Source organism: Cervus elaphus, chromosome 32, assembly GCF_910594005.1.
Source record: "Cervus elaphus chromosome 32, mCerEla1.1, whole genome shotgun sequence".
Taxonomy (NCBI): Eukaryota; Metazoa; Chordata; class Mammalia; order Artiodactyla; family Cervidae; genus Cervus; species Cervus elaphus.
In genome coordinates this window covers 31,342,492-31,370,008 of record NC_057846.1, presented here as the reverse complement: position 1 = coordinate 31,370,008, position 27,517 = coordinate 31,342,492, and positions in this window count along the sequence as shown.

The following is a 27,517-nucleotide window of genomic DNA, read 5'->3' as shown; positions in this document are numbered from 1 at the left end:
GAAAATTCAAACTTCAACCTATAATGTCAGAAAGCATGGGAGGGGTTTTGAGTAGCTGCTTGGGAAGATTCCTCTGGAAGAGAGGTGTCGTGGGAGGGGCCGAGCTTTCCAGGCGGCACCAGTGGTAAAGCTTCCGCCTGCCAATGCAGGAGATGCAGGAGACGCAGGTTCAATCCCTGGGTCAGGAAGATCCCCTGGAGGAGGAAATGGCAACCCACTCCAGTGTTCTTGCCTGGAGAATCCCATGGACAGAGGAGCCTGGCGGGCTACTGTCCATGGGTCCCAAGAGTCGGACAGGACTGAGCAAACACGTGTTCCGATTCTGACGATGGAGCAGAGGAGGTGCGGTGATGAGGTGGGGCAGTAGGCTTGGAAATGAAAATAAGATACATGCAGAGCTCAGATAGAACGAGCTAGAATCTGATCAGAGAGTCAGGGAGAAGAAAGGGAGGAAATGGCTCCTACATCCAACCTGGCGGCCAGGGAGGCTGTGAACAGAGCCCAGCGCGGGAGCTGGGACTAGAGGACCATGCAGCGATGGTGGAACTAGGGCGCCCTCTGCTGGACGTAAACGCCGGGCCGTCAGCACACGCCAGCACCACCCAGAGGTCTTCCCAGAACCGGCTGATGCTGAGCCAACACTAACTTTCAAACACCTAGTAACCAACAAACTGGTACCTCAGCAGTAATTCAGACAGATCTGTGCAAACAAGAGGCTGTCCAAGCCAGCTGCTGCATCTTCTAACACATACTGCCTCATACTTAGACGTGTTTAGTGATAACAAAGAATCATGCTCGACAGAAGGCACAAGAGAATATCATCTGTGGGAGAAAAATCAAGGGAGGTCTTTTGGGGAATGTTAAATACATTTGTTCAGAAGTGATAAAGGGCTTAAATGGTGATCTTTAGCTGCTAAGGCGACACTGGAGTACTTCAGGCTATTGAGTGTTGAAATGTGGAGGGTCTGAACAACTTAAGAATACTGCACATGCAACTTGGCAGAGAGAACAGCAGAAGGAAGCTGGGCTGCACGGGTGTGAAGTGACTCGGCGAGAGGCCTCTGGGGCGTCCTCACGAGACACCCCCAGCCCCTTCCAGGCTTTCACCCCCGCACCAGCTCCCTGATTCCCACATCCACCCTGTGACGTACACGCGTCCTGTACACAGAGAAAGGGCTGCTCGAGCCTGAGAGTCGTGAGAAGAGAACTGTCAGCTCCCTTCCAGCGCCCACCGCACGGCCCAGCACCCCCCGGTCCCACCTCGCACTCGGCTCCGGCCCAGCTCTGGCCTCACCGCCTCCTGGCTACTCCTCAAACACTGCAGGACTCGGGCTCCGCGCCTGCCGTTCCCTCTGCTGGGAACGCTTTTCCCTGAGGTACAAGCGATGTCCCCTCAGCTTCTCCCAGCCTTGGCTCAGATACCACATCCTCAGCGTGGTCTCCCTGGTCACTCAATGGCACACACACACACACCACACACCCCACACACACACAGCACACACACACCACACACATACATACCACACAAACACAGCACACACATACAGCACACACACACACCACACAATACATACCACACAAACACAGCACACACATACATACCACACAAACACAGCACACACATACACACCATACACACACCACACACACAGCACAAACATACACACCACAGACACATCACACACATACATACCACACATGTACTCACACCACACTCACACACCACACACCCCACACACACACAGCACACACACATACCACACACATACATACCACACAAACACAACACACACATACACACACCACACACACAGCACATACACACCACAGACACATCACACACATACATACCACACATGTACTCACACCACACTCACACACCACACACACATACCACACACATACCACACACATACATACCACACAAACACAGCACACACATACATACCACACACACATCACACACACCACACACATACCACACAAACAGCACACACAACACACCACACACACACTCACACACACATACCACATACACACACCACACACACCCCCACACACAAACAGCACACACATACACACCACAGACACATCACACACACCACAGACACACCACACTCACACACCACACTCACACACCACACACACATACCACACACACACCACACACATACATACCACACAAACACAGCACACACATACAGCACACACACACACCACACACATACATACCACACAAACACAGCACACACATACACACCATACACACACCACACACACAGCACAAACATACACACCACAGACACACCACACACATACATACCACACATGTACTCACACCACACTCACACACCACACACACATACCACACACATACATACCACACACACATACCACACACATACATACCACACAAACACAGCACACACACCACACACACACCACACACACACCACACACAAACAGCACACACATACATACATCACACACACATCACACACACCACACACACATACCACACAAACAGCACACACAACACACCACATACACATCACACACACCACAGACACACCACACTCACACACCACACACACATACCACACACATACATACCACACATACCACACACAAACAGCACACACAAACACACCACAGACACATCACACACACCACAGACACACCACACTCACACACCACACACACATACCACACACATACCACACACATACATACCACACAAACACAGCACACACATACATACCACACACACCACACACAAACAGCACACGCAAACACACCACAGACACATCACACACACCACAGACACACCACACACGTACATACCACACACGTACTCACACCACACTCACACACCACACACACATACCACACACATACATACCACACACACATCACACACGCCACACACACACACCACACAAACAGCACACACAACACACCACACACACACACATACCACATACACACCACACACATACATACCACACACAAACCACACTCACACACCACACACACACTCACACCACACCACACACACACATCACACACACCCACCACACATACCACATACGCATTCACACCACACTCACACACCACACACATACCACACAAACATAGCACACACATACATACCATACACATACCACACACCACACACACATCACACACATACACACCACACACACACACCAGGTACATACCACACACGCACTCACACCACACTCACACACCACACACACACCCCAAACAGCACACACATACACACCACACACACATCACATACACCACACACATACATCACACACACACACCCCACACACACATACCACACAAACAGCACACACATACACACCACACACACACTCACACACATACCACATACACACCACACACACACTTACACCACACACAGCACACACACACACATCACACAGTCTACACACACACCACACACTCCATACACATATCTCACACACACTCATACAACACACCCCCCACAGACACCCCCCGCACACACGTCCCCCTCCAAGCTTCGTGTTGTCCCACAGCCTTACCCCCTTTACACACTACATTTTCTCTGTGTACCTTATCTCCTCTCCACCCCCCTGGATGCAGGGCTCTCAGAGGACCTGGATTCTATTTTGTGGTTGTATTTTCTGTCCACGGGCTTAACCAATCGGCCTGACCCATCCTGAGTCTCAGCTTTCTCATCTGTAAATTTCCTCGTCAGTAAACAGGCTCATGCTAACAGCTCCGGGCAAACCGAGTAAGACACAACCCGTGTTTGAGTTTCAAAGCATCAGGAAAGGGAAGCGCTGTCGAGGAGGGCCCCGGGCACAGGGTCAAAGGTAACATCCTCTCCAAACAGGTGGCTCAGACATCATTTAAAAGGACAAACAGGACAAGAAAAATTGTGAGTAATGAAGTTGAGACATTTGTCCTGTTCTCTCTACTTGCAAAAAGAAAAACATTAAGAATTCAGTATTGGTTAGAAAGATACAAATGAAACAGAAAGAGATAGAGGAAGCAAGCATTTGCAACACCAACAGATCAAATTCTGAATTTCTGATTTATACAAAGGCATTTTTCCCAGGAACATATCCAACTAGGAACAGCCCAGTGGTGTCAGGCCCGGGTCAGGGCCGGGCTTAGGCAACCCCAGCAGTGTCCCCACTGATTTTCACTGCCCCCACCTCGCTCTGTGCCCACTCTGGTTCCTGCATGTCCCCAGCCGGCCTTGGTGGTCCCATCCCACAGCCAGGAGCCCGGGGACTCGAGGTGTCCTACAGGCCACACATCCCTGGAGAAATCTCAAGCCCAGAGCAGGAAATTTCCTGAACCTGGCTGTTCTTTCTCCAGCTAGGCACTCGCGTTCCCTCAGGCCCAGCTTTCTAATCCATGTTAACTCAACAGCTGAAGGAAACTCCCAAAGCTCCCCTCTCCGGGGGGGACCTCAGGCCTCCTCCTTGCTGCCCCATCCACTGTGGCTCGACACCCCCATCAGAGCCGCCTAAACCCCCCCGGCCCCCCTTCACTTACAGAAGTGGTTGGCAGCCCAGCCGCGGTGAAAACCACGACATCCCAGTGAACGCCATCCACTCGGAACCCACCAATTCAGACCTCATGCTTCTAACTCACCTTGGATGTGCAGTCACGGTTGGGCAGCTGGCCCCTGGAGTCCCAGAGCCTCTCGTGGCCACAAGCCCTCCTAAGCTGGGGCCTCTCTCTCTCACCGCCTCACTCACCACCATCCACACAAACACGACGGGATGCTCCCCGAATACACCTGACCATTTTAGCCTCGGGAGGTTTTGCATGCCCCTGTATGGGTCGAGGACCTCATGACTCAAAAGTGTGGTCCCCAGATCAGCGTCAATGTCACCTGGGAACCAAGAACGTCAGGATAAAGAATCTGCATTGCAGCAATATCCCCTGCTGATCGGTGGTGGTGGTGGTGGTTTAGTCGTTAAGTCGTGTCTGACTCTTGCAACCCCATGGACTGCAGCCTGCCAGGCTCCTCTGTCTATGGGATTTTCCAGACAAGAATACTGGAGTGGGTTGCCATTTCCTGCTGATCTGTAGGAACATTAAAGTTTGAGAGACAATCTAAATTCTTTCCCAGCTCGCATCTCTGCAGAATTCACATCGCACTTCTCTCTCTCGCTTGAGTAACTCTTCTGAGGAGCTTCAGAAGCTCCTCTCACCTCATCCTCTTCCCTCCTCATCCCCTTCTCCAAGGAACTAACCCTCCTGTTTCATGATTCCACATCTGTAACACCCAAGAACTGAAGCCAATATACTTCCCTGGGCCTTTGTTCAGTGATGCTAGGACCAAACAAAATAACCAAGCTATTCGCTTCAGGAAACACGTGTTCCTAGAAGAAAACCCTGATCTAATCAGACAGCTGACTCACCAAGACTCACAGCTGAGGCACGGAGAAGAGCCCCTGGCCCCCACCTCACCATGCCCACCGGTCCAGAGAAAGCTGGGAAGGCGGAACTCGGCCAATCCCGACCCCACAGTGCAAGATACACCTGAAATTCACCCAGACCAGGCCCTGAAACCATACAAGTACCCTGCTCTTGTTTCCTGTTCTGAGACACTACAAAGACCACCAAGCTGATGGTCTCCCTCACAGCGATAGAACTCATAAACTTAGCTTTATAAACAAACAAACAAAAAACTCAAAAATGCTTTTTTAATGAAAAAATAGCAAATAAGTGAAATAAGAGGAAATCATCTAAGTTTATATAGTCAATCTTAATGTCACTATTATTACTATGACTGAAGAGGGTCTGAAGTACTTTTCCGAATATTTTCAGTAGATACTGGTTAATGTCCATTGATTCTACTCTAGATCCTTGAAGCAAACCTAGTTCCTAATCTGGGCTGTTCTCCCTCATAACATAATAAATTATACATTATCCAGCTTCCACTTCCAGGAGACAAGAGAAGGCAAGTAACTTACATTTTTTTGATAAGTTTTTCTCTGAACAATGCATGTTGTCTCTGAATGACGTCTCTTATTAAACAATGCACCTTAATGTTTAAGACTAGTTAGTAAATGTAGCAACTCTGTTAAAAAGAGTAAGAGGAAGATTTAGGAGGCTTTCATTTGGCCCACGAATGATCACAGCAACTATGAGCCCATAACTAATGAGCATACTGTCTCTTGAATCAAGAAGTTTGTCTGGTGGCCTTTTAGATGGTCAACAGGCAACACACCCATCACAGAATACAGCAGTTATTGATTAGTACGGTCACGCTCACCCCACTCCCGTGGCAATGCCCTTTATCAGCTCAGGTTCTGTGACTCAGGAATTCAGAGGTTTTGCTGGGGGGTCTGACCCCATGTCTCTCAGGAGGCTTCGATCAAGGTATCACCTGGGGCTGTCATCTGGAGACATGATAAGGCTGGAGGACGTGCTTCTGAGATCCCTCTCTGACATGGCTGGTGGCTGGAGGCCTCGGCTTCTCACCACGTGGACCTGTGTGTGCTTAGATGTCCTCATGACATGACAGGCAGCTTTGCCCAGAGTCAGTGACGCAAGAGCAAGCAAGCAAGAGGGAAGCCACGAAGTCTTCTATGACCTAGTCTCAGAGCTGACAAAGCATCACTTTTGCCGGGCCCCCTGGTCACGTGGAACAACCCTGAAATGATATGGAAGCAGCTACACGAGAGCAAGAACGCAGGAGGCAGGGCTCCATGGGGGCCATCCTGGAGACAGGCCAGCACACAGACTGATGAATTAATTTAGAAGCTGAACCCAGGAGCACTGTCCGAGGACCCTACGACAGCATCTTGTGATGTTTCTGCCACTCTTCCTATGATCTTCGTTCGTTGTTTAGTCACTAAGTTGTGTCCAACTCTTTGTGACCCTCTAGACTGTAGGCTTCCCTGCCCATGGCACTTCCCAAGCAAGAATACTGCAGTGGGTTGCTATTTTCTTTTCTTTTCCTGGCAATCTTCCCGATCCAGGGATCGAACCCATGTTTCCTGCATTGGCAGGCAGATTCTTTACCAGTGAACCAGCAGGGAAGTAGCAGCAAAATTTCTGGGCATCATGAAATTGGGGGTCTTATATAACAACTGTTTCTACCAAATAAATGATGATTGAATGGTGATGACTGACCAAGAGGATTTGTGTGAAAAGAGCCCTCAGACATTCAGGCATTGCCGACATGTTTATCTGCAGAGAGCGCTTTGAAGTCACGTGGCGCTGGCAATTGTGGTCTTGGAAAAAACAACAACAACAACACTGACTTGCTTTCTTCCTTGGTTTGTTTACTCAGCTCCAAAAAGAGTACAGTAAGAGCTTCTTTGATGACATTTTATGGAGATTCAAAATTGGATGTGTAAGGCAAGTAGCAATTATTAATCAATTGATAAAAATAACTGTTAGAAAGATTGCTTCATAATTCATGATAGTGTAGGGTAACCATCTGAGTTGATAGATGTCTTTTTGGAAAGAAATTTATAGATTCATAAAAAATAAATCTCTCCCATTTCATAACCACATATAAATCTCTCTCTCATATAACCACATTTCAGAAAAAAAGAAAATCCATTACCCTGCAACTCTAACACAATCTCATCATCATATTCCCTTCCAGCTTCTTTTTCTATGCAGTTTTCCCGTAACTGGAGTCAAGAATGTACATAAAAGTTTGCTTTTTGTTTCTTTCACTCTGTGTCTTAATACTGAAACTTCATACAGAGTTTTATACAGAAGCTGTTCAAAATGTGTCACACTTAGGGCAGTCAGCTGGGGGTGGAAGTGGGAAGTGAGAGTTGATGGGGGAGGGTGAGGGGAGGCATTCTGGATCAGTCATTGCTCAAGAAGGCTGTGTCAGGATCAGCTGAGGTTCCCAGGAGGAGAAGTCCTGGAAGTTACAAAAAGCCACTGAGGCAAAACAGCAGGAGGTGCTGAGAGATTCTGGAAGTTGTGGTCTAAGGGGGAAGTTAATTACCTAACCAATCTCTGATCCAATTCCTCTTCTATAAATCATAGATGTTACATGCACCTACCTTTACAGGGTTGCTGGTAGAAGGGTTAGTCAAGTTAAAATATGTCAGGTGCCCAGAATATAGGAAAGATGTTATTACTAAAATGGTAAGATTCCATGAATCAGGATCTAGGATTTACCCCAAAATGTTTAGTAGCCATTCTTAAGAGACCTCTTAAGCATATAATTGATGCCCTAAAATAAACTAACTGATGACTAATTTCTATTGTGTAATATAGGGCAGTCCATCTAGGTCAATGTGGGACTGATCATTAATCAAAATCATTGATAACAAATACCAATGTCAATATGGCTTTCCAGGTGGCACAGGGGTCAGGAATCCCCTGCCAGTGCAGGAGGCATAGGAGATGTGGGTTTTACCCCTGGGTGGGGAAGATCCCCTAGAACAGAGAGTGACAACCCACTCCAGTATCCTTGCCTGAAGAATCCCATGGACAGAGGAGCCTGGCAGGCTGCAGTCCACGGGGTCACAAAGAGTCGGACACGACTGAGCATGTACATGCACGTCAGGGCCAACATGGACCAGGAGAGCAACCCAAGGACAGGATGCTGGGAGGGGCGTGAAGCCTGCAGGGTGCAACCCCACCTCCGGGAGACAGCGGCGACTGGGCTCACAGCTCTGCAGGAGTGTACACCAGGTTGCCAGGTGACTGCGAGGGAACATTTTCATCTTTCATCAGAATTGATGCGCTATCCACAAAGCAAAGTGATGCCATGAGGACGTTTTTGGAAATCTACATGCACATGAGCTAACTAGTGGTTAGCTACCAGGGCTCCTGGCACAGGGAAAAGGGTTACACTTTCCCTCTTGTCCCCAACTGTTGAGGGTTACTTGATTTATATATTAAAATACAGCTAACGTACGACTTCCCAGGTGGTGCAGTTGATAAGAACCCACCTACCAATGCAGAGGACATGGGTTTGATCCCAAGTCCGGGAAGATCCCACATGCCTCAGAGCAACTAAGCCCGAGAGCCACAGCTACTGAGGCCACAAACTGCAACTACTGAAGTGGGAGCGCCCTAGACCCTACACCCCACAACCAGAGAAGCCACCGCAGTGAGAAGCCCACGCACCACAACAAATACACAGTTAATTTAAATTGTTTTTTAAAACTACACACTGACTTCCCACCACTTCATCGCAAATACAAGGGGAAAAAGTGGAAGCAGTGACAGATTTCCTCTTCTTGGGCACTAAAATCACTGCAGATAGTGACTGCAGCCATGAAATTAAAAGACTACTGCTCCTTGGAAGAAAAGCTATGATAAACAAAAGCTATGACAGTGTGTTAAAAACCAAAAACATCACTTTACTACAAAGGTTCATATAGTCAAAGCTATGGTTCTTTCAGTAGTCATGTACGGATATGAGAGCTGGACCATAAAGAAGGCTGAGTGCTGAACAATTGATGCTTTCAAACTGTGGTGCTGGAGAAGATTCTTGAGACTCCCTTGGACAGCAAGGAGATCAAACCAGTCCATCCTAAAGGAAATCAACCCTGAACATTCATTGGAGGGACCAATGCTGAAGCTCCAACACTTTGGCCACCTGATGGGAATAGCTGACTCATTGGAAAAGACCTTAATGCTGGGAAAGATAGAAGGTAGAAGAATAAGAGGGTGACAGAGGATGAGATGGTTGGATAGCATCACCGATGCAATGGACATGAACTTGGGCAAACTCCGGGAGTTGGTGAAGGACAGGGAAGCCTGGGCGTGCTGCAGTCTACGAGGTTGCAAAGAGTCAGACGCGACTTAGTGACTGAACACCACACGCTGACTGCAAAACATTTCAAGCAGTCTTACACCAGAGCCAAGAAATCCACTAACTTTATTCAGCCCAGCAGTTCTCATGCTGTTTGATCTGAAAGCTTTGTTTGCCTCATAAAATGTGTTAACACCCTAGAAAGCACACTTTGGGGAAAGTTTCTCAGCTTTCAAAAAAGAAGACCCAAGCAAACCAATCAACAGAAATACATAGGAGGCTGCTACGGTGCCGTGCCCAGGGCACCCAGAGCTGTCTCTGCAATGGTGCTGACGGACCTCTGCCACCTGCCATCACTGCGCCAGCAGCCGGGACACAGGAGCCACCCCAGGGAGCCTGACCCTCCGTCTCTCCTCACTGCTCAGCTACCAGGGAAGAGATCTGAGTACCACCCTAGCACTTAAAAAGGCAACCTTCCCCCTGAATCCTTGGAAAACTTGTCATTTTTTTTTTTTTTTTACTATTTCTCCAACAATCATAAAGAAGCTTTATGAGTATGTGAAAGATAAATATCTCCTCCTCCGATGAGGCCTGAATACACTTAGTGTTGCTGGAACCCTGTGAATGGTGTTATGATGAATTATAACGACAACAGAATATTTTCTCACTTGTTTATCTTCTTTACCCGTTTGTTAGCACTGAGAACAGGCAGTGGGAGCCTTAGCTTCCTTGACTGTGGAATGAGGATAATCATGTTCATCTTACAGAATCTGTCAGTGATTTTAAATATTAAAAAGGCAAATGTGTGTGAAGTTCCTAAAACAGTATCAGATGCAGCGGAACCCAATCAATGACAACTATTGGTATTCTTTCTACACTTCCTCTTGGAAGACGGAAAGAACAGGGATCCGAAGTGTGTACAATCACTAGCGCAAATCACAGAGGTGCAGTGCCTGTGGTTAGATGACATTTCTTAAAGGGCTGGAAGGATTTTAGAAATGATCTTTTACTTACAGGTGAGAAACAGGGACACTTAGGCTGAGAAAAATCAAGCCAGTTACCCATGTTTTTCACAAGAGTGTAAATTCCCAAACCCCAACACCTGGACCTCAAACTAAGAACACAAAACCTCACTGAAAAGTTCAAAACTGAACAAGACTCATCTCAAGTGAATGCGTTAGTCACTCAGCCGTGTCTGACTCTTTTGCTACCCCATGGACCACGGCCCACCAGGCTCCTCTGTCCATGGGATTCTCCAGACAAGAATACTGGAGTGGGTTGCCATTCCCTTCTCCAGGGGATCTTCCCAAACCAGGGATAGAACCCGGGTCTCCGGCATGGCAGGCAGATCCTTTACTGTCTGCGCCACCAGAAAAGTAAAGATGCCCATAAATCTTCACTTCTCACAGGCCCAGGGATTCTGTACTTACACACATTTGCATGGTTAAACACACTGGAAGTTCCTGTATACTAAATGACCTGCTGCAAAATGTCCCCAGTATTTTATTTAAGTTCCTGTTTGCCTGTGTTTCATAGCCCAGGGGTTTTCTTGGGCAGGCAGAGCAGGAATCGGGCAGCAAAGCATCAGCCCAGCCCATCACTAGATGGCGCCCCAGCCACTCCTGAGCGATCTGGGGAAGCCGGGAGAGACAGCCCAGGGTGAGAAGTACAGAGACGTACCGCATCCTGGTTCTAGTTCACATGTCCATACTGGGCCGCGAAAGCAGAACGAGTTCGATTTGCCATGATCATCCTTCGTGCTTAAATCTAATTAAATTGAACAAAAATAGAGCACAGCTGCAGAAGTGGCTGCCGGCCCAGCACCTCTGGGCTCTACTGCGGCGGGGCGGGAGGATCCTGACACAATCCAAGCTCCAGATCCACCGCCAGCTGAAGCGGAAGTGAACACACAGCGCGGTTTTCTTTCTCAGGAAGGAGACCGTCCATAATATCATTCTAGAGACAATGGGAGCTGAATGACAGAGCCAGTGAAAGACAGCCATTCTGGAAGAACTGAAATGCTCTTGTACTTAATGTTGGGCTAATAAAGGAAAAGGAAAGAGGATGAACAGTAGATGGAAAGGAAAAGCAGAAAGAAGAAAAATGAATGTTTCAGAACAACAGAGTGTGGTGAGCTGGAAAATGAGGTTTTTACAAGGACTCAGAGTTGCAAAATTTCAGAGAGGGAAGGAACCTTATAAGGAAGCAGAATTGGGCCTGGGAACTAAAAAATTTGCCGGGAACTACACAGATAATCCATAGCAGACAAGCACTGGACTTGTATTTGTGCTAAGCCAGTGCTCTTTCCAGGAAAACACGTGGCGCTCCGCACGTCTGAATGAAAATGCTTCACAAAATCCAAGGAAAGCCACGTAGAGACACCCTTCCTTCTGCCTCCACGAGCAGTGTGCACACACATTCACTGTTTCAACAATACAGGAAATTGAAGGAAGTGATCTGAAACTTCAACGGCGGGCACAGCTGCTGCAGACAGCGTATCACACGAAAGGCTGAAATCCATGCTGTGCGTTCACACAGGAAACCCAACTGGAGTTGTTTGACCCTATTTAATAATCAGTTACATGCTCACAAAAGAATGCCAGAGCAGAAACAGAAGGGAAAGAAAAACCACACATACAAACACATACACACACACATACCCTTTTCCTTATGAAGAATCATCATTCCAAGAAGTTTAAAGACCCAGCTAGTTTATTTCACAGCAAATTTGGTATCCTGTGATGCTATTGCCTTTGCCAGCCCAGGGTGATGGCATGACCTGGCAATCACTGGGATCATCCAAATACATCAAAACCATACTTTACCTCAATCATACTTACATTTCAAGTGACAGTGCATGCGTGCATGCTCAGTTGCACATTCGTGTCCTACTCTTTGTGACCCCATGGACTATAGCCCCCCAGGCTCCTTGCCCGTGGGATTTTTCCAGCAAGAATGCTGAGTGGGTTGCCATTTCCTGACAGTATTTTGGACCTAAACACTTCTGATAATTATCAGATGTTCTGTGGTTTGGTGGGAAATGCTGGGCAGACCTGTGGTTCTGCCACCCACTTTGAGGCTGTGTGATATTGGGAAAGATACTTAACTCCTCTGAGCCTCTTTCTTCTTCTATCAAAATGGGACTGAATAACTATGACCTCACAAGATAGGTCTGAAAAGAAGTGAGAGCAGCCGTCACACAACACAAAGGAGCGTCCATAAACATGAGCCTCCTTCCTTCAGAGTTGTGTTCTAACTCACAGCCCTGGTGTGGATCTGGCCTCAACTAAAAAGAAAAGGGACTTTCTTGGTGGCTTAGGTGCTAAAGAATCTGCTGGCAATGTGGGAGACCTGGGTTCAATCCCTGGGTTCGATCCCTGGCTTGGGAAGATCTCCTGGAGAAGGGAATGGCAACCCACTCCAGTATTCTTGCCTGGAGAATTCCATGGACAGAGGAACCTGGTGGGCCAGGTTCATGGGGTCTCAAAGAGTCAGACACGGCTGAGTGACTAACACATAGGAGGTATATAGCAGGTATAAAGAGAAAAGTGAGAAGAAAATTCTTCATTTTCTTTGGAGCCACTGTTGAGTTCTTTTAAGCCTAATCTAGGCCAGGGGTTCTCCAAACATTTTGGTCTTAGAATCCCCTTAACACTTTTTTTTTTTTAACCACTTACACTCACAAAAGAGGATTCTGAGGAGCTTTGAAAAAAAAAAAAACGGGTTATCAGTATTTACCATGTTAGACATTAATACTGAGACATTTTAAAAATATTTATTTATCAAAAAGATAATAATGCATTACATGCTAACATAAATTATGATGGTTTTCCCAAACAAAAAAACGTTTAGTGAGAAGGGTGATGTCATTTACAAATCTCTTTAATGTCTGGCTTAATAGAAAACAGCTGGGTTCTCATAGCTTCTCTGCTTCTACATTTAGCCTGCTGTAATGTCCTAGTTGAAGTTTAGGAAGAAAATCAGTCCCTGAGTGCAAGAGGAGTTTAATATGCTTTTTTAAAGAAAGATAATTGTATATATTCTTTGATACAACTAAAAACAGTAAAGTGCTCATTTCTTTCACATTAATTTTCAGTGTGGAATCCGCAACCTTGTCGATGAACTCCTAAAGCTCTCTTCTATGAAAGGCATTGATCTGCTTTGCTCTCTGAACAGTTGATTTTCTCATGTGTTCTCACGTGTGATTTTGTAACATTTGGAAAATACTGACTCACCGAGCTATACAGATCACTCCAAATGCTGATCTATTTTATTACCCAACATCAAAAATCCCATCATTAACATATCACCACCAATCTCATCAGAAGGCTTCCCTGACAGCTCAGTTGGTAAAGAATACGCCTGCAATGCAGGAGACTCCGGTTCCATTCCTGGGTTGGGAAGAGCTGCTGGGGAAGAGATAGGCTACCCGCTCCAGTATTCTTGGGCTTCCCTAATTATGGCTCAGCTGGCAAAGAATTCACTTGCAATGTGGGAAACCTGGGTTTGATCCCTGGATTGGAAAGATCCCCTGGAGAAGGGATAGGCCACCCACTCCAGTATTCTGGCCTGGAGAATTCCACGGACTGTATAGGTCACAAAGGGTCGCAAATAGTCGGAGATGACTGAGCAACTTTCACTTCACAATCTCATCAGAAAAGTCTCTATAATGAGGCTGTTGAGCTGCCTGTGATGGGCTCAAGTTTTCCATAATTCTAATTTTCTTTTCAAAGTTAAAATTTTATCCCTGGCAACTGACAGTGTCATTCATCGTTTCACTTGACAAGCTCACTTTATTCATTTTCAGCAGAATATCTGTGAAATACCCCAATCTAAATAACTATTGTTTGTCTTTCATTCTCTAAAGTAAAAATGATGCTCCATAACAAAGAAGAGCCAATTTATTTAACTCACAATTCAACTGCCAAGTGAATTTTTTAATTTTAACTTTTGAAAATTAAAATAAATTTTAATTCATTAATAAAATAAATTTTTAAGTTTTTTCCCTGAGAAAACCAACATATTTCACTTTTCAGCAGAAATGTTCCATGTGTATTTCCCATTTCATCACACAGACATGAAACAGACACGTACTCCAGGTTGAGATTTCATAAACTGAACAGCTTCCACTGATAGATCGAGGACATCCTTCAGTGAAGCTGGAACCTGTTTCGCTGCACGTGGTCCTCGTTTGGTGCCTCTATCCTGATTCAGGCTGGACCTTCTCCCGCTTCAGCAACTTCAGTGGAAATGTCACCACAGTGAAAGAGTCAACATCGCAACACTGTTTTGAAAATAGCTTTGACCTTTCAGACTCCCTGAAAGGGTCTCAGAGACAGCTGCCCTCGGGGCCCTGTGGACCACGCTGTGATAACCTCTGCTCTAGCCCCTCCCCTGACCCTGACGCTCCTCTGTCCTTGGCTCCCCATCCCCCTCCTCCCCCGACCAGTGACCTCTGGCCGCTCTCAGTCCCCCTCTGGCTGCACTCAACGAAATGTACTATTTCCCCAAGTTCTCTGGTTTAGGGCTGACTATATCCTCTCAGTATATTGTCACCTTGCTTGTTAACTTATATGCAGAGTACATCATGAGAAATGCCAGATTGGATGAAGCACAAGCTGGATTCAAAACTGCCGGAAGAAGTATCAACAACCTCAGAAATGCAGATGACACCACCCTTATGTCAGAAAGTGAAGAGGAACTAAAGAGCCTCCTGATGAAAGTGAAAGACGAGAGTGAAAAAAGTTGACTTGAAACTCAACATTCAAAAAACGAAGATCATGGCATCGGGTCCCATCACTTTATGTCAGATAGATGGGGAACAATAGAAACAGTGACAGACTTTATTTTTGGGCTCCAAAATCACTGCAGACGGTGACTGCAGCCATGAAATTAAAAGACACTTGCTCCTTGGAAGAAAAGCTATGACCAACCTAGAGAGCATATTAAAAAGAGACATGACTTTGCTGAACAAGGTCCATCTAGTCAAAGCTATGGTTTCTCCAGTAATCATGTATGGACGTGAGAGCTGGACCATAAAGAAAGCTGAGCACTGAAGAATTGATGCTTTTGAACTGTGGTGTTGGAGAAGACTCTTGAGAGTCTCTTGGACTGCAAGGAGATCAAACCAGTCAATCCTAAAGGGAATCAATCCTGAATATTCATTGAAAGGACTGATGCTGAGGCTGAAGCTCCAATACTTTGGCCACCTGATGCAAAGAATGACTCATTGGAAAAGACTGATGCTGGGAAAGACTGAAGGCGGGAGGAGAAGGGGATGACAGAGGATGAGATGGCTGGATGGCATCACCGACTCAATGGACATGGGTTTGAGCAAGCTCTGGGAGATGGTAAAGAACAGGGGAGCCTGGTGTGCTGCAGTCCATGGGGTCAAAAAGAGTCAGACATGACTAAGCAACTGAACAACAATATCCTCTTTCTTCAAAAACGACAACAAAAATGATTCCATACCTATTACATGCCAAACACTGTTCTCGGCACTAAAAACACAGTCATCAAGAAGATTAGCAAAGTCCTTGCTCTCATCATCCTTATACTTTAAAGGGAGAAGAAGAGACAATAAACTTGCAAATACCATACAAGATAGTCTCTAAGTCTCGTAAGAAAAAGAGATTGATGTAAGGAAGAGAGACAGGTGAGGTGGTAAGAGATGCTCAAATGAGAGGTGTCATGTTTGTGCACCCAGTCTGACTCATGGTAATTCCTGGGTAGAAATGGGAATAGGGGACATTCCCAGGAGACTGGCTGGGGCAGCATGGGAATACCTCCTGGAAAACTGGGAAGAGGAGGGGAGGGCATGGTGCTTGGTATTTGAAAGGTATTTACCAGTTAGGGGGTGGTAAGTTCTCCAGGGGAAAGCAAGGTACTGGGGAGAAATGACCGAAGAAGGGAGGCTGGGACTTGGACAAGCCGCTCTCTCTGCCGCTCCACCGAGGGCTGATGTGGGGCTGCTGAAGCAGCAGGCGCCACCTAGCCTGCCAGGAGGCCAGTAAGAGGAGGGAACAAGGAGGGGCGGGCATTATTTGTAATATGATGCTTCCAATACCCTGGCTGCCAGACCCAACTCACAGTGACATCCGCAGCCTGTCACTTCCGCTCCGGATTTATTACAGAGCCACTTCAAGAGTTCACTGACGTTTTCCATCCAAACCAGTATGCACCTAAACTAAGACAGGAATAAACAAAAATAAAGAACAAAGAAATCGCACCTAACTGGCCAGAATGGCTGGGAGGTTCCACTGCGTGGAGGAAATCACACCACACCCTTGAGAACACTTCTCCAGAATTACTTCTTGGCTGGCTCTCCCCTGTGCTTTAGCGCAACAGGACGACACTGCGGTTCATGCTGAAGGAACATGTCCTCTGAAGGCAGACTGCATCTCTCAGGAAGTTTCTGGGATTTTCTTTCACCGAACCCTTCTGCTCAGTCCTAGGAGGCATCCCTTCTTGCCTGTGGCTCAGCCTTTTACGCCTCCTTCCTCTACGATCCGCCTCCTCTGACTTAGTGCTCCTTCCTCCACGAGCCACAGTCCTGTTTCACAAGTCTCACACTTTCCCCATGAGTTACTATAACCTCAACAAAGGTGTATTTTCTCTTTCCCTGGTCATTTCTCTTTAGTCACTTCCTGTCTTTCAGAAGGCATACGCTGGCAAGGCGTAGGGTCGCTCCATGGGATGAGGCACTTGACGCAGATGGTGTCTTGGAACTTGAAACGTGCAAAACCTCCCTGAGCTAGAAATGCTCGTTCGAGGGCATCCACGCAACCCCCCCCACCCACTAAATCATGAATGACCCCTCTACTTGTGAAGGTCGCTCAGTCGTATCTGACTCTTTGTGACCACCCCCCCAGAACTGTAGCCCGCCAGACTCTTCTGTCCATAGGATTCTCCAGGCAAGAATACTGGACTGGGCTGCCATGCCCTCCTCCAGGAGATCTACCCGATCCATGGATAAGACGCAGGTCTCCCACATTGCACGTGGATTCTTTACCATCTGAGCCACCAGGGAAACCCAAGAATACTGGAGTGGGTAGTCTATCCCTTCTCCAGGGGATCCTCCTCACCCAGGAATCGAACCGGGGTCTCCTGCCTTGCAGGCGGATTCTTTACCAGATGAGCTCCCTCTCCTTATGAAATCATAAAATTCTGTAGAGCAGGGACCTTTTCCAGTAGCCCCAGCCTCTGCAGACTGCTGATGCTGTTATGGAAAGGATGTCAGAAAATACACCCTGCTCAGCCAGCCAGGCTTCTGCCTGCTGTTCCCAGAGGCAGCTGGTGGGGTAGGGCTGGGGACAAGTAGGAGGCCGGTCTTTGTCCTATCTCTGTTCCCCAAAGAGGACTTCTGCTGTAACCACCCTTCCCCCATCGTGTCACTTATTATACAGTCCTCTTCTGGGCTGGCTCTAAAATGTTTAAAGTCAATGTATATACCAACTTGATAGCAAAAACAAGACCGGGAGCCGACTGTGGCTCAGATCATGAACTCCTCATTGCAAAACGAGTTTGCAATTCAGACTTATTCAGACTTAAATTGAAGAAAGTAGGGAAAACCACTAAACCACTCAGGTATGACCTAAATCACATCCCTTACGATTAGACAGTGGAACTGACACATAGATTCAAGGGATTAGATTTGATACATAGAGTGCCTGAAGAACTATGGACAGAGGTTCATAACACTGTACAGGAGGCGGTGATCAAAACCATCCCCAAGAAGAAATGCAAAAAGGCAATGGTCATTGGAGGAGGCCTTACGAATAGCTGAGAAAAGAAGAGAAGTGAAAGGCAAAGGAGAAAAACAAAGATATATCCATCTGAATGAAGAGTTCCAAACAACAGCAAGGAGAGATAAGAAAGCCTTCCTAAGTAATCAATGCAAAGAAATAGAGGAAAACAATAGAATGAGAAAGACTAGAGATCTCTTCAAGAAAATTACAGATACCAAGGGAACATTTCATGCAAAGATGAGCACAATAAAGGACAGAATTGGTATGGACCTAACAGAAAGTGAAAGTGAAAGTCACTCAGTCGTGTCTGACTCTTTGCAACCCCATGGAGTATACAGACCATGGAATTCTCCAGGCCAGAATACTGGAGTGGGTAGCCTTTCCCTTCTCCAGGGGATCTTCCCAACCCAGGGGTCAAACCCAGGTCTCCCTCATTGCAGGCAGATTCTTTACCAGCCAAGCCACAATGGAAGCATTTTATGCAAGGATGGGCACAATAAAGGACAGAAATGGTATGGACCTAACAGAAGCAGAAGATATTAAGAAAAGGTGGCAAGAATACACATAAGAACTATACAAAAATGATCTTCATGATCCAGATAACCACGATCGTGTGATCACTCACCCAGAGCCAGACAGCCTGGAATGCGAAGTCAAATGGGCCTTAGGAAGCATCACTACAAACAAAGCTAGTGGAGGTGATGGAATTCCAGTTGAGCTATTTCAAATCCTAGAAGATGATGCTGTGAAAGTGCTGCACTCAATAGGCCAGCAAATCTGGAAAACTCAGCAGTGGCCACAGGACTGGAAAAGGTCAGTTTCATTCCAATGCCAAGGAAAGGCAATGACAAAGAATGCTCAAACTACCGCACAATTGCACTCATCTCACACGCTAGTAAAGTAATGCTCAAAATTCTCCAAGCCAGGCTTCGACAGTACATGAACTGAGAACTTCCAGATGTTCAAGGTGGATTTAGAAAAGGCAGAGGAACCAGAGATCAAATTGCCAACATCTGTTGGATCACAGAAAAAGCAAGAGAGTTCCAGAAAAACATCTACTTCTACTTCATTGACTATGCTAAAGCTTCTGACTGTGTGGATCACAAAAAAACTGAGGAAAATTCTTAAAGAGACGAGAATACCAGAATACCTTACTTGCTGCCTGAGAAACCTGTATTTGGGTCAAGAATCCACAGTTAAAACCAGACATGGAACAACAGACTGGTTCCAAATTGGGAAAGGAGTACATCAAGGCTATATATTGTCACCCTGCTTATTTAACTTATATGCAGAGTACATCAGGAGAAATGCCAGACTGGATGAAGCACAAGCTGGAATCAAGATTGCCAGGAGAAATATCAATAACCTCAGGTATGCAGATGACACCACCCTTATGGCAGAAAGTGAAGAGGAACTAAAGAGCTTCTTGATGAAAGTGAAAGATGAGAGTGAAAAACTAACTTAAAATTCAACATTCAAAAAACGAAGATAAAGGCATCCAGTCCCATCACTTCATGGCAAGTAGACGGGGAAACAATGGAAACAGTGACAGACTTTATTTCCTGGGGCTCTAAAATCACTGCAGATGGTGACTGCAGCCATGAAATTAAAAGACACTTGCTCCTTGGAAGAAAAGCTATGACTAAACTAGACAGCATATTAAAAAGCAGAGACATTACTTTGCCAGCCAAGGTCCTTATAGTCAAAGCTATGGTTTTTCCAGTAGTCATGTATGGATGTGAGAGTTGGACTATAAAGAAAGCTGAGTGCTTTAGAATTGATGCTTTTGAACTGTGGTGCTGCAGAAGACTCTTGAGAATTCCTTGGACTGCAAGGAGATCAAGCCAGTCAATCCTAAAGGAAATCAGTCCTGAATATTCATTGGAAGGATTGATGCTACAGCTGAAGCTCCAATACTTTGGCCACCTAATGTGAAGAGCTAACTCATTGGAAAAGACCCTTATGCTGAGAAAGATTGAAGGCAGGAGGAAAAGGGGATGACAGAGGATGAGACAGTTGGATGGCATCACCAACTCAATGGACATGAGGGTGAGCAAGCTCTGGGAGTTGGTGATGGACAGGGAGGCCTGGTGTGCTGCAGTCCATGGGGTCACAAAGAATCAGACACGACTGAGCGACTGAACTGAAGTGACTTCAGCAGCTCTCCAGGACCTCACCACCAGCATGGTAAGAATCAGATACATGAAAGCCTTCATCTAATGTTTCTCGCCTTCAACATCCTTTTACTTCAATCACCACAAATTCATCACTTCTCTCCCATTTCCTTTCTGACCTCTGACATGTGTCTTGGCTACATTTTATCTCCCCAAAACAAACTGCTATAGAAATGTTAACAAGTTAGTCCCACATGTCTATTGCAGGGACATTTTTCACATTTCCAAATCCCATGAATCACCGAGAGCTTTCACGGGGGCCCTGGGGAACACGGCAGGGAAACAGCACATTTTAATAAGGCTAAGGCAAGTCGGTATCACAGGGGAGCCGGTAGGTTTTCACAGCTGTGGAACCCAATTCTATTCCACCAGATAGAACTCTAAGTAATAACATGAGTCATAAGCTTTGCCTGCCGATTGACTGGATTAGGATGGGAGTAGGTGGAAGCCCTGACGGCGTGGGTGGTGGCCAAAGGTCAGAGAAGCCAGCAGAAAATCACAGAGAAAACAAGCAAAGTTCCGGAAGAGCTGCTTTTCCTTCATCCATTCTTCTGAAAACCCTACACTTCATAGTAAATTCACATCTTGAAAAGGGAAGCTAGGAAGACGAGGGTGCATCCTAGTTCGCCACTTTATCCCACTTCATCGCAGATTCTTAGCTTTATAACCACCTTCAATCCATACCTCCAGCTCTTTGGGTTCTGCAAACATCTGACTGGCCTCTTAGCTTCTTGAAGTGGAGCCTGCTTTCTGTCCCATTGAGTCTGCTCAATCCCTCACTTTGAGCGTCTCCTCATGGTCCTTGAGAATCCTAAGAAACCTTTGGCTCCATCACCCCTGGCTGAACCAGTAGTCAGTGGTAAGCTTGGGAGGGCTTGCACTCAAAGATCTGATCAAAAACATATTTTTGGGATTTCTCTGGTGGCTGTGGCTGGGAGTCCGCCTTCCAAAGTGGCGATGAGGATTCGGTCTCTGGTCGGGTAGATGCGAAACCACACGCTGTTGGACAATTAAGCCCTTGTGTGCCACAACGAGGACCCAACACAGCCAAATAAACACACAAATACGAAAGAGAGAAAAAACACATTCTTGCTTAAAATCAATATTAGAAACTAAAAATGTAGTCACCATGTGATCCAGCTATCCTGCTACTAGGCATATATCTGGGAAAGATGAAAATTAACTAGAAAAGTTACATGTACCCCAGTGTTCAAAGCAGCACTAGTCACAACAGCCAAGACATGGAAGTAACCTAAATGTCCATCGACAGACGAAGGGATAAAGTGGTATATATATACAACCGAATGCTATTCAGCCATACAAGAGAATGAAATAATGCCATCTGCAGCACCATGGATGAACCTAAAGATTATCCCCTGAAGTGAAGTCAGAGAGATAGAGACAAATATCGTATTACTTACATGTGGACTCTAAAAAAAAAAAAAAAAAAATGATACAAATGAATTTAACTACAAAACAGAAGCCAACTCAAAGATTTGGGGGGGGGGGAACCATGGTAACCAAAAGGGTAAGTGATAGGGGAGGGATAAATTCGGAGTTTGGGACTAACAGATACACACTACTACATAATGGGCTTCCCAGGTGGCTCAACGGTAAAGAATCCGACAACACGGGAGATGTGGGTTTCATCCTTAAGTCGGAAAGATACCCTGGAGTGGGAAGTGGCAACCCATTTTCCTTGCCTGGAAAATCCCATGGACAGCAGAGTCTGGCGGGCTGCAGTCCATGGGGTCACAAAGATTCAGACACAACTGAGTGAGCACGCATGCACTACTACATATTATAAAATAAACAACAGAGATTTACTGTATAGTGCAGGAAACTACATTCATATCTTATCATAAGCTATAATGGAAAAGAATCTAAAAAAGAACATATACACACACATATATACATAGAAAACACCAAGAACTCCTGGTGGCTCAGATGGTGAAGAGTCTGCCTGCAGTGTGGAAGACCTGGGTTTGATCCCTGGGTCGGGAAGATCCCCTGGAGAAGGAAATGGCAACCCACTTCAGAATTCTTGCCTGGAAAATTCCACGGATGGAGGAGCCTAGCAGGCTACAGTCCCTGGAGCTGCAAAGAGTCAGACGTGACTGAGTGACTAACACAACATACATATAAATGAATTATTTTGCTGCACATCTGAGACTAACACAACAATCAACTACATGTCAATAACATTTTTAACATTAAGTGAAAAAAATGAAAGTTGTGTTTTTTGCCCAAATCTTAACTCTTCAAATACTTTAAGTTTTTCACTATAATTAAGCTCATAGAGAAGAGAATTAAAAGGAGCTGAAATCCTAACCTAGGTAGATTTTCCATTATGTAATACCTGCTCATTTATTTTTCAATGAAAATTTATCCTGTTTTGTAGGGCTTCCCGGGTGGCTCAGACAATAAAGAATCTGCCTACAATAAAGGAGACCTGGGTTCAATCCCTGGGTCAGAAAGATCCCCTGGAGGAGGGCACGGCAACCCACTCTAGTATTCTTGCCTGGAGAATCCCCAAGGACAGGGGAGCCTGGCGGGCTACAGTCTGTGGGGTCGCAAAGAGTTGGACACAGTTGAGCAACTAACACTTCCTCCTGTTTTGTAACCTTCCACCCAAGGCCTGGATGGAAGGTAGTAAGCAGTGATAATGTTAAATTTTAAAAAGCTGAGATTTCAGGGTTAGGTTATTTTTCTTTGGCTCTGCCCAGTCAAGAGGACAAAACGTGCAGTCAACTTCCATGTGCACATTTCAATACATTGTTTACTAAAGCCAGAGCAGTCTGGCCTTTGCTGTTGAGGAAGAAGAAACTTTCCTCAGCTAAATTCCCAGAACACAGAACTGAGTGTGCAGGAGAAACTTGACAAACATGTGACACTCACACTTGGGGGATGACAAACATGTGACACTCACACTTGGGGGATGACAAATGGATGTCTTCAGCCATGCCATAGAAAACTGGTATTCCTATAGTGCTTTATGTTTTTTACATACATATACATGTATGTATATGTGTTAGGTGCTTAAGTAGTGTCCAACTCTGTGTGACCCCACGAACTGTAGCTCATCAAGCTCCTCTGTCCATGGAATTCTCCAGGCAAGAATACTGGAATGGGTTGCCAGGCTCTTTTCCAGGGGATCTTCCTGACCCAGGAATTGAACACGGGTCTCCTGTATTGCAGGTAGACTCTTTACCATCTGAGCCACCAGGGAAGTCCTATGTTTTTCAAGGCAGATGATAATCTCCTAATGGAAGGAACTTCATCTATTTACTCTGAATACCCTAGAGAAGTGCCTCGTCCATGGCATTCTATGTGTTTGGGGAATAGACCAGCTATCCTCTCACTTTATACTTTGTGCGTGCGTGCTCAGGTGTGTACAACTCTTTGCAGCCCCATGAACTATAGCCCGCCAGGCTCCTCTGTCCATGGGATTTTCCAGCAAGAATACTGGAGTTGCCATTTCCTACTCCAGGGGACCTTCCTGACCCAGGGATTGAACCTGTATCTCTTACATCTCCTGCACTGGCAGGCAGATTCTTTATCACCACACCACCTGGGAAGCTCCACTTTATACTTTCCCCATCTTTATGTATTTTCCTGAGCCCCTACTCAGACGTAGCATCCAAGGTATTGATTTCCTTGGCCTGCTTCAACTCAAAGTTCAAGCAGATGAAACCAATACACAGGAGACCCTAAGCACCATGGCAAGTCCTGCTTCGAATCCCTACATCAAACACAACGTTCTTTTAGGGGATGTTCCATGGGGAGAAACAGACAAATACTTTAGTTCAGTTCTGATAACACACAGGTCTTTTTCTGTTTCCTGTCTGACTCCAGGCATATGAGGACTTTTGACACAAGGAAGGCAATTTGTCTTAGAAATGTTTTCTTTCATTTAGGGTTTTGTTTGTTTTGTTTTCTGAACTTTCAGCTCACTGACTGGGCCAAATAATTAAATCATGAATCTGGCACTTCAGGCATGTAGATTACATCTTTTTTTAAGTTGCTTTTACATGTGGCATTTATTTGAAACAAATTTACAGGCAAGAATAAAACCTTGGATTTATTGCCAATAGAACTGAACTCTTTTGAAACCCTAGACATCATGTAATTCATTTCTATAGTGCGTATTGAGTGTGTGCATGCTAAGTCACTTCAGTTGTGCCCAACTCTTTGAGACCCTATGGACTGTAACCTGCCAGGCTCCTCTGTCCATGGGATTTCCCAGGCAAAATACTGGAGTGGGTTGCCATACCCTCCTCCAGGGGAATCTTCCCAACCCAGGGATCAAACTCATGTCTCTTCTGTCTCCTGTATTGGCAAGTGAGTTCTTTACCACTAGTGCCACCTGGCAGAAAAGGAAATGGCAACCCACTCCAGTATTCTTGCCTATAGAATCCTGTGGACAGAGGAGCCTGGTGGGCTGCTGTCCATAGGGTCGCACAGAGTTGGACATGACTGAAGTGACTTAGCATGTATGCATGCATTGGAGAAGGAAATGGCAACCCACTCCAGTGTTCTTGCCTGGAGAATCCCAGGGATGGAGGAGCCTCTTGGGCTGTCTATGGGGTCGCACAGAGTCGGACACGACTGAAGTGACTTAGCAGCAGCAGCGCCACCTGGGAAACCCTCTACAAATGGATAAAGCCAGTGGTTTGTCTTCTACGAGGCTCTGAAGGGTACTACACCTTGCAGGGGTTAGCAAAGATACAGGTATGGAATTTCAAAGTCTAACTCTGCCATGGGATTAAGCCCAGGACAAACCAGTCTCTGAGTTCAGTGATGTTAAGAGATATAGTCATTGCCCTTTATAGCTCAGAGTCATCCTTCTGCTCCAAAGGAACATAACCCTCAAACACAATAGACATTCACTCCCTAAGTAACACTGCTTCCTAAGACGCAAACAGACTGGTACATGGAGAATAAAGGGATGTGGGCCCTTACTGTCAGGGAGAGGAAGTTTTTTTTGTTTTTTGTTTCTTTTAAGCAGATAACATTTAAGCTGAGATCTAAAGAGTAGGAAGCCAGCTGTGTGAAGCTCAGTTTTCAGACTTAGTGATGGATAAGATGAAGGCGGGTGAGTGTGAAGGAGAGGGAGCAAGCACGCAGGACTCCCAGGCATCTGCTTTGTGCACCTGACTTGGTGTGCTAATGTTCATTCCCAGAGATCGAAGAAAGGGAGAAGGAGAGGATTACAGGAAAAGTCAAAAGGTATGTTCTGGGTTTATCATGTGTGTGCCGACTACGAGAATTCCCAAGGGAGATGTCAAATACATACAGACGTGTCAGGATCCTAGCTGGAAACCAGGGTTATGTGAGGAGAGTTTAATAAAAGAATTAAGCCAAAAGGATCATTTGTGTTTTTTCCATAGGATATCTCTAGCAGCACTTAGTTGTCTTTAACTTCATTTGAAACAATTTTGTTAGACTGTATTGTGACAGCTGTCATATCAGTATGCATTAAAAAAACATCAAAATTGATGAATTTCTGTGTAGCCATTTCAATACTGGAAATGAAAAAAAGCAACATTTTCGGCATATTATGCTTTATTATTTCAAGAAACATAAAAATGCATAATCTTCCATCAGGATACTGCAAGACCACATGTATCTTTGATGACCAGGCAAAAACTGTTACAGCTTGGCTGGGAAGTCCCGATTCATCTGCCACATTCACCAGACACTGCACTTTCGAATGTCCATTTATTTTGGTCTTTATAAAATTATCTTATTGGAAAAGATTTCAATTTCCCAGAAGACTGTAAAAGGCACCTGGAATAGGCCTTTGCTCAAAAAGATAGAAAGTTTTGGGACGATGGGATTATGAAGTTGCCTGAAATATGGCAAAAGATAGTAGAACAAAAAGGTGAATACGTTGTTCAATAAAATTCTTGGTGAAAATGAAAAATGTGTCTTTCATTTTTATTTAAAAACCAAAGGAACTTTTTGGCCAACCTAATACAAAACTATGAGCAGAGTCTGCCATTCTCACTCAGTCATGTCCAACTCTTTGTGACCCCACGGACTGTAGCCCACCAGGCTCGTCTGTCCATGGGATTCTCCAGGCAAGAATACTGCCATTTCCTACTCTAAGGGAGCAGAGTTTAGGACAAGCAAAGAGAGCTGATGTGGTTACCCTGAAGCTAGTAACCACTCCTAGGCCTGAAGGAGCAAGTGAATGGGGCAGAAACTGGTAGGGAGAGAGAGAGCTGGTTAGATGGAGACACTCTTGTGGTAGGAGCCGTGGTCCTCAGGAGGGAGATCCAGTCCGAGGTGAACCACAAACAGGCAGCTGGGTACTAAATTTATTGACCTCACTCTCCTCCTGCCTTTCAACTTTCTGCTGGAAACTTCTACTGGCCACGGCCACAGGAAGCAAGAGATTTTCTTTCCACGTGGCCCACAAAGGTCAAAGTACCAAGGGCAGAGTGGAGGGTCAACAAGAGTAGAGAGTGAATCTAGGACACACAGAAAGTGTACAACACAAGGCAGCCGGATACACTGGGCTCCAAAAAGATGGACGGGCTGGTTGGAAATAATTGGTGTGTGGTCTGGAATCAGAGCTCTGGAAAGAGAGGAGGTTATGGAAGCAGAGAGAACGAAGAAAAGGGCCCACGCACCAAAGCACTCAGATGTTAGAGCTTAGCTAGAGAGTAAAGAGGAACTTGCAAAGACTGACAGGACTGGCCAGAGACCTAGGAGAGGAAACAAGAGGGCGGCGTCCCAGAAGCAAAACCTGGAGATGGTTTCAAGAGGAAGAAGGGTCAGCTGACTCTCCCGAGTCAAATGCTCCCGGGAGGCTGAGGAACAGCAACGTGACT